General features: G+C 41.9%; 1 pseudogene; it reads right to left on the reverse strand.

Annotated features, from left to right (window-relative positions):
- Nucleotides 1–7,524: 7,524 nt before the first annotated feature.
- Nucleotides 7,525–8,541, reverse strand: LOC101827878 (annotated as a pseudogene).
- Nucleotides 8,542–8,811: the final 270 nt, after the last annotated feature.

Below are 8,811 nucleotides of genomic sequence, written 5' to 3' on the forward strand. Positions count from 1 at the left end.
TAAAAATTCCTATGTAGTCAAAATATTAAGACTTTCTCATATATTCTTTTCACAATTTCCAGGTAGCCTTGTAGCTTTCCCTCTGAAAGCTTTTTATCACAGAAGAGCTTTACTATTGCTGTGAAACCAGCATTTTTCTTATTTTCCCTCTTGGCCTTCCCCACCCTGAATCTAGTGTTTGCTTTCTCCTACTTCTTTTGTGGTTTTCCATTTTCCATTTAACAACAATGGCAAAAGAAAAAAAATAACCACCCACATTCAATTCTAAAGTTTGTCTTACCATACTGTCATCAGTATACAACTTTATCCTCTCTGAACAAGCTATTTACTGTCTTCTGATGCCAGATGCAATCACCTACAAAATCAATAATTCTGTTTACTATGATGATGATGATGATGATGATGATGATAATTCCTCAGTCCTTATATAAGTAAGCTTCTGAGCTGGATCGCCTGAAAGCAATGTTCTGGCCTGGAGAAGCATCATTTCACCACTAAGCCTTCTTTCTGTGATGGCCATTGTCTTCAGTGGGGTTTCATTTTTACTCTTATATGTAAAACATTTGATCAGGGTGGCTTGCTTACAGTTTCAGAGGTTCAGTCCACTATCATCATGGTGGGGAGCATGGCAGTGTGCAGGCAGACATAGTGCTGGCTACACCTTGATCAGAAGGCAACAGGAAGTGGACTATAACACTGGGAGTATTTTGAGCATAGGAGGAGAACTCAAAGCCCACACCTACTGTGACACACTTCGTACAAGGGCACACCTACTCGAACAAAGCCATATCTCCTAGTAGTACTACTTCCTTTGGTGGCCACTTTCTTTCAAATCACAGAAGTCTTCAGCATAAATGGAAGGAATTGGCTTTGGGTTTACTTCAAAGTATACAAATATCATTTTGCATAGATTATCATATTAAAAATAGGTGTGGGATCAATTAAGGAAAACAAGTAAGCAGTCACAGAGAGTTTGAGAATATGTCTATTTGTTCAAGTTGTAGAACATAAAAATAAAATAAGTAGAATAGCAAAACTAGACTAACTGGGCCCCATAACAAGGCTGAATTATATTTGATTCTTGATTCTGTAGCTCAGTCATATGAATTTACCCCCTCTGAAATACCATGTCTTTATTCATACATTTAATATGCCTATGAGGAAGCCTGAGCTTTATGGAGGGGTCATCTATTGTGCTTTCCTCCCATCTTCAGAGGCCATGCAACCAAAGTGAGGGTTCTTCCAGATGTTCTCTATATCAACCCAATTGTGCACTTAAGGAGTGAGAAAATGACTGTAGGACAATAGGAAGCAATTAACTGTGACATAGATTTGATCCAAAACTCCATTTACCACTTGCTTTCCAAAAGTCATCACTGGATCATTCCAGATCTCTTGGTATCACAATCCTCTCAGGTTCCTTATCTAACTTTCCTAAAGGCATCTTCTAGATATTTTCCTTTCCCAACCATTGTTGCTCTACTGTGGAAACTGTCTTTCTGAAGAAAGCCTATCATATGTGCTATGGGGGCACTGCCAAGTCCTTCCTCCAGAGGTTGGATCTTCAGTTTAATCATAGTCCAGGGAACTCTAGACCCACAAGTCACTTGGACCTGGGAACATGATTAGTGTCCCAATATTCCCATGGTGACAGCAGACATTATACTTCTGCTAACCAGTCAGTGGTTTTGATTTTGTTGTTACGCAAACTAAGCATTATTTGGCCTGACTGCCAACCTAATGCACTGCTCTTGGTAGCACTAGGATGTATTAAAAACCATGCTAGATGAGTATGGGTCAAAGTAGTTGACTGCCTCACCATACTTGATATGTATCACAGTAATATGGACTATTAATTCCTGTTTTGTTGCTTTTGACATTGGGAAATTTCATTCAAGGTATGCCTGTAAGGAACACAATCTAATTGTAGCAACTGAGCAATTCAGGGGGTATCACTGTAGTAAACATGGGGGACAATTGTCCTTCACAGAAAGCAGAAGATTGTGTTTATAAAGGACAGGGACTATAAATATGGGTAGAATTTTGCCCCAGGAAATGACAGCTCACTTCTTACTCATCTCTGCGATGGACCTCCTGAATACTTTGATGGCTGTGATCCTGCTGGGAAGCTTTCTAGTCTAAGGGAATTCACTCAACAGAGTGAGCATGCTGCTGTATACCATTGTGAAAACAAGGACTAGTTTGTGCATAGGCTAATTTAGACCCAGTGTTGAAATCCTTGCTAAAACTTCTTTTTGCACAACTCAAGGCTTTTTGATCTTTTTCCAAAATACATTTGACTGTAATAGTCACTGGTTCATAAAAATACCATGTGGTTCAAAGAACAGTTCAAATTAGATTGTGATGGAACCGTGTTTTTGTTAGAAGCCAAGGATACCACTCAAAGCATCACAGAAAGATGTCTGCAATACTCCTGCGACCAATGTAATCAAGTCTGCATCTTCATGGTCCCCTGTCGTTGCCTTATTTACATTTCAATAACCCCTCAGCCTAGACCAGAGGTTCTCATCCTGTGAGTCTCAATCCCTTTGGGGGTAGCATATCAGATGTCCTGCATATCACAGTTATGAAGCAGCAATGAAATAATTTTGTGATTGGGGGTCACCATAGCATGAGGAATTGTGTTAAAGGGTTGCAGCATTAGGGGGCTGAGACCCGCTGGCCTAGACTCTCAGCTGCTGTTTGCTGATGCTTCCACTACATTGCAGGTTACATCTGACACTCTTGAATTCTTCTTGCTTTTGCTCTTAAAATAAGACTGATTTCTGTAGCTGTATTTTTTAAATCTGTATCATACTCTGTGATTGTCCTGCAATGTCACACCTCTGGGTATATTCATACCCAGATATATGGGGTCAGTTTCTGGGGTCTCAGACAGAATTGCCAAGTCTAGTAGATATCTACCGAACCATCTCCTGATCTGACGCTAGAAGCACATGGCTTGGCCTTCACAGAACTAGGAAGTTACAGTGTGGCTCTTCTTAGAGATGTATTGATAGCACAGATGCATTCAGCCTTGTTCTTTATTTCTTTTTTCCCTTTTTTAAATTTAAATTAGAAACAACCTTATTTTATATATCAATCCCAGTTCCTTCTCCCTCCCATTCTCCCATGATCCCCACTAACCCCCATCCCATCCCTCTTCTGATCCATAGATAGGGTGAGGCCTTCTATGGGGGAATCACCAAAGTCTGCCACATCATTTGGGGCAGGGCCTAGGCCCTCCCTTATGTATCTAGACTGAGAGAGTATCCCTCTATGGAGAATGGGCTCCCAATGTCCATTCGTACACTAGGTATAAATGCTATTCCATTACCAGGGGCCCTGCAGAATGCCCAGGCCTCCTAACTAACACCCATGTGCAAGGGACCTGGTTCTATTCTATGCTTGTTTCAAATCTGTCAATCTGAGGTCTATGAGCTCCCCCTTGTTCAGGTCAGCTATTTCTGTGCATTTCCCTAGCATGGTCTTGACCCCTTTGCTCATCACTCCTCCCTCTCTACAAATGGATTCCAGGAATTCGGCTCAGTGCTGAGTTGTGGTTCTCTGCTTCTGTTTCCATCAGCTACTGGATTCTGGAATTTAAATTATGGAAATCCAATGAGAATTGGCTTAAGAAAGGACATTTCTGTCCCAGGTGTCTGAAGAACTCAGGATGAACTCAGACCTAAGACATAAACATTCATGTCAGCTTCTGGTCTCTACTGGAACTTGGCTTTAGTTTTCAACAGGCTTTACCAGAACAATATGCACTGTAGACTCATAACTCCGTGTCCATGATACAGTCTGAATCAAAGTTGTAAACTTGGTTCTCATTGAATCAGACACTTGACCCTGGGTCCTTCACCATGACCAAAGTGATTTGGTGTGCTACATGATGAACCAGAATCAAGACCATCCAAATCGCAAGTATTCCAAATGGGGAAGTGATAGCTGCCCTGGCAAAAAAAAAAGAATCTTCTGCTAATATCATAAGAACAACTCTTCAAAGGTAGAGCCATTGAGAAAGTTCCACCATACTTATCCTTCTCTCTGCTATGGCCTCCATAGGGGAACCATTCATGCCTAGATAAATCAGCTAATTTCTTTGCAGAATTAATCTCCTTGATTCTTACAAAAAGAGGCACTATCTGATGTTAGTTTTCTTTAGAAAGCACATGCATCCATATTTCTTCCTCTTCTTTATGTTAAGAAGAAACTGTGCATTTACATTTACAGAAATAAAAAACCATAACAAATAGAAAGCATAATCCATACAGCTCAGCTGATGCTTACACAGATAAAACCAGACATGTAATAAATAAACACAGTACTATATCTGCAAACTCATACAGGAAATTCTATCAAATCAAAATCACAGTAAGATGTCACCTCAACTTTTCAGGATGACTGTTATTAAAAAAAGACAGTCTGAGGATGTGGAACAATTGGAACTCTTATACAGTGTTGGCAGGAAGGGGAAAATGGTGCATCTGCTCTGGAAAGTGTGTAGGGATCTCACAAGATGGTTCACTGGGAAAAGGCGCTTGTGGCTAAGCCTAACAGACTGAGTTTGATTCCTGGAATACACACAGTGGCTTTAGCCATCTAAACAATCCCTAACAATCCTCTATATCAGTGCTTTTCAACTGTCCTAGTACTGTGACTCTTTAGCATAATTCCTTGTGTTGTGGTTCTCACCAACCTTAAAATTATTTTTGTTGCTACTTCATAACTGTAATTTTTGCTAGTGTTATGAACTGTAATGTAAATGTCTATATTTTTTGATGATCTTAGGTGCCCCTGTGAAAGAGTCGTTCAACCCCCAAAGGCGACCTAATCCACAGGTTGAGAACTGGTGCTCTATACAATATTGTACCTGCAGACAGAAACAATGTATCACACACTTAAATTTTAAGGGGGTTGCTCTTATGGAAAATGTTTTTGATGTGTTTGTTTTGCTTTGTCTTGGAGACAGTCTCACTGGGCAACCATTTCAGGTTCATGTTCAGTGTTTTTTACCATGCTATTTAGATAAATAGAATAACACACATAGAATTAAACAGTTTTCAAAGAAAATTGTCAAGAGTAATGAAGTCTCCAGTTCTGCTCTCTATGGAATGTGTGAACCAGTAAATGGAGCTGCAGCTTGTTCCCAGAACTCCCTTCTACCAGGTGTGTCTTGGGTGATGTTCTTGGATCCTTTCCTTTTAACCTGTTTTCTAGTTCTTGGAGAGACATATGTGTGCCTTTTGTCAGGTAAGCATACCTTGGTTGACTCTGATAAAGCAGCTTGCTTACCTCTCCACCACCTACACACCACACACACACACACACACACACACACACACACACACACACACACACACGTCTCTTTTCCTCTTTTTTTTTAAACATCATCTACCTGCCTTCCTTCCCTCTCTGATCCTCTCCTCTGTCTGCTTCTCTCTGTCTCTGTCTCCCTCTCTCTCTTCCTCTCTCCCTTTCTCTCTCTCTCTTCCCCTCTCTCTCTCTCTTCCTCTCTCCCTCTCTCTCCCTCTCCCTACCTCTCTCTGACTTCCTTCTTTAAAATGGAAAGTTTCCTAATGACGAAAGCTGTGTTTTTGTTAGAGTACAGTAAACTTCCACAGGTTTTTATCTAAATAAAGCATCTAAGCTTGGTTATGCAAGACCTAGTTCCTGTTGGCAAGAGAACAGTGTGCTAATGTGAACACAGATGAGGGAGGGCTCTGGCTGCACCAGTGTGCATGGGGGAGGGCATTGGGGAGGGTAATGGAAGGTAAGAGAAACATCAAGGACATGACAGAGACTAAGGAGGGAGGGCTCCAGACTAGGCTGTGTGCACAGAGTGATGAGAGTCTAAGAGGATATGGACTCATTTCTTCTCTGCATGGCGGATGCATGTGCGACCAGCTAATCCAGGTGGAGCATCCGCAATCTGAAGTCCAAAATATCTCAAAATTCAGCAGTCTGAGTTCAGATGTAATGCTACACATATGAAGAGTTAAAATTAAAATGAAGGTACACTGAAAATACTGCATAAAATTCCCTTCAATCCTTGTGTATAAGGTATTCATAAAACTTATTTACATTTGAGCCTCATCTCCAAGATATCTCATTATAAATATGCAAATGCACTAAAGGAAAAAAAAGGAAAACCTGAAACCCTTCTGACTCCAAACGTTCTGGATTAAGGCAGCTAACCCTGAAGTGAAATCATTTATCTTCTGGACCACACTGACAAGTCCTTGTAGACGCCGTGTGCATAGGGAAGGTGATGGGAACCAAGATGAATCTCTGAGATGCAAAGTGGTGAGAACTGAAAATGTGAACTCAGAAAAAGAACACACGCACAGACTCTTTCCTCGTGTGCCCACAAAGGGGCCAGAAGTAAACCTGGAAAACAAAACCCACATACGAAGCAAACAATGGAAAGTATCCCTCCCTCCCAAGTCAACAGATGAGCTCCCTGGTCTATCCCCCGCTCACAGTGACTCTTGAGAGACCCAGCCAGGAACCAGCTCCCATCTGCTTTCATTATTTTATGATGTAGTACAGGAAGACACTTGAAATTTCTAAGAACTAGAAATATGAAATGTGGTCCAGCCAGGATTTTTTTTAAACCCAGGCGGTAGGCTTTCTGCCCACAGCTCTCCCATCTGCCCCAGGAATGGTGCCCATTTGTACCACACCGATCGTGGCTGCGGGGTTTTAATTGGTACTGAACACACAAAGCAAATAGCACAGATGCATCCCCTCTAAGAGCTGAGGTTCAACCCAGCCATGGAGAGGGGCTTTCAACTCGGCCACTGGGGGCGGAAGGAGATGTCTCTGTCCTATGTGTTTTCTCTTTTACCCCACTTGGCCAGGATTCTGGGACCGCTGACTCAGGTGGTACCCAATTTAGGCTGAGCCTTAGAAACACCTGGTGAGCTTGAGATGTCAACAGGCCCTGAGTGTATCCTCAGATCAAAACAGTCATAGTCCACAACTGGGGATACCAGGAGCATCAGTGCTTTTAAAACAGCTTCCTGGGAGTAAAGGACAGATGAAGGTGAGGCCTTCTGAGCTCCTGGAAAATTCTCTTTGTCCCTTAGTCACTCTTTCTTTGCTCCTTTTTTCTCCCCCTCTCCCCCTTTCTTCTCCTTTCCCCTTTTCTCTCTCCCTTTCTCACCCCTTCTACTTCAAGATTTGTGACAGTGGCTGTTTTCCCCTGAGCACCCCCCATTCTACCTCTGTTAAGTTAAAAGTTCCTTAATTTTTATTCCTGGTACCACCACCACAATTTACAGGGCAATATGCCCGATGTAACGAAAAGAAAAAGCAAAGCTACAACAGATAAAAGACCCCAGGAATGTACAGCTCATTGACACTACCTTGCATTAATCAGTAGCTGCACTTTTTAAGCCCCAAAAGGGTTTAGAACTGCTGCTCTAATGCATTTGGGACGAATGGCTGTCTTAAAGTAACCTGACATCTCCTTGCTCCTCTCCTGCTAAGAACTGTAGCCCTTTTCTGCTGTTTTTAAAACCTTTTGCTACCACAGCTACCGCTTCTACCACCAGAGCCACAGCCACCACCGTAGGGACTGCCAGAACTTCTTCCACCAAAATTGTCTTCTTTCCTGGGCCCATAATTTGATTGTTGTTGTCCCTATAATTTCCAAAGTCATTTTGTTACCACCATCACCATAGCTACCTCCACCAAAATTTCTTTCTTCATCATTTCCTCCTATTCTGCCACCACTACCATAGTCTCCTCTACTGCTCTAACCAGACATCACTACCATAATTGCCAATGTCACCTCCAAATCCATTCTATCCAACATCACCACCTCCGTAACTACCTCTGCTGCTACCACCTCCATAGCTGCCTCTTCCACCAAAGTTTCCACCACAACCAAAATTACCGCCCCCCCTCCAAGAGTGTCCACCATGACCCATAAAGTTGCCAGATCCACCTACACAACCTCATTGTCAACCCACAGACTGCATCTCTTATTGAGAAAGGGTGTCTTCCACTTCACAATTATGTCAGTTAATAGTGTGGCATTTCTGCATAACAATTATATCAACTGTGTCACGATCATCCAAAGTTACACAAGCAGATCCTCTCTTTGTTCCAATCTGCCTGTCTTCTGTAATTTCTATGGTTTCAATCTTGCCATACTTTTCAAAGTAGTCTCTCAGATTATTTCTTCTGTATTTTCTTTAATTCCATTGACAAATTTTTTATGTCCATCAACCTTGTGTGGCCAAGCACACATTGCAGCATTCACCTTTTCAACACAAGACCAAAGCCCCTGGAACATTTTGTTTGGAAATCTCTCGTTACCACACAGTCTGTAAGTGTGTCCCATTTCTCCAAGTGTTCCCTTAAGCTGTCATCTGTGGTTTCAATGCTCAGACCACCAATAAACGGTTCCCTTGACTGTTCTGGTTCCTTTGGATCATGGCCCTCCCTTTTGAGACCTTTTGCCTCTTCCCACTTGAGTTCAATATCCCATCCTGCTTTTAAATACCAAAATATTTTTGAGCTCATGTATTCTGTTTTTAAGCATTTTCCCCCTGGGATAATGTGGGCCTAGTTCTTTGATCCATGAGTTTATAGAGAGATTTGCAGCACTGTTCATCTGTAGATGTTATCTATCTTATTTCTGACTCTTGGAAAAACAGAAAAATAGCAGATAACTGAAAAAAAAAAACTGGAGAAACCCAGACAGATAACGTCTACCCTCCCCACCCCACTAGTGTAATGAATATATGCACCCATGTTTTGGTTCAGGTAGGATTCCAGGACCTCCAACTCGCT

The sequence above is a fragment of the Mesocricetus auratus genome, unplaced genomic scaffold, assembly GCF_017639785.1.
Source record: "Mesocricetus auratus isolate SY011 unplaced genomic scaffold, BCM_Maur_2.0 Super-Scaffold_4256, whole genome shotgun sequence".
Classification (NCBI taxonomy): Eukaryota; Metazoa; Chordata; class Mammalia; order Rodentia; family Cricetidae; genus Mesocricetus; species Mesocricetus auratus.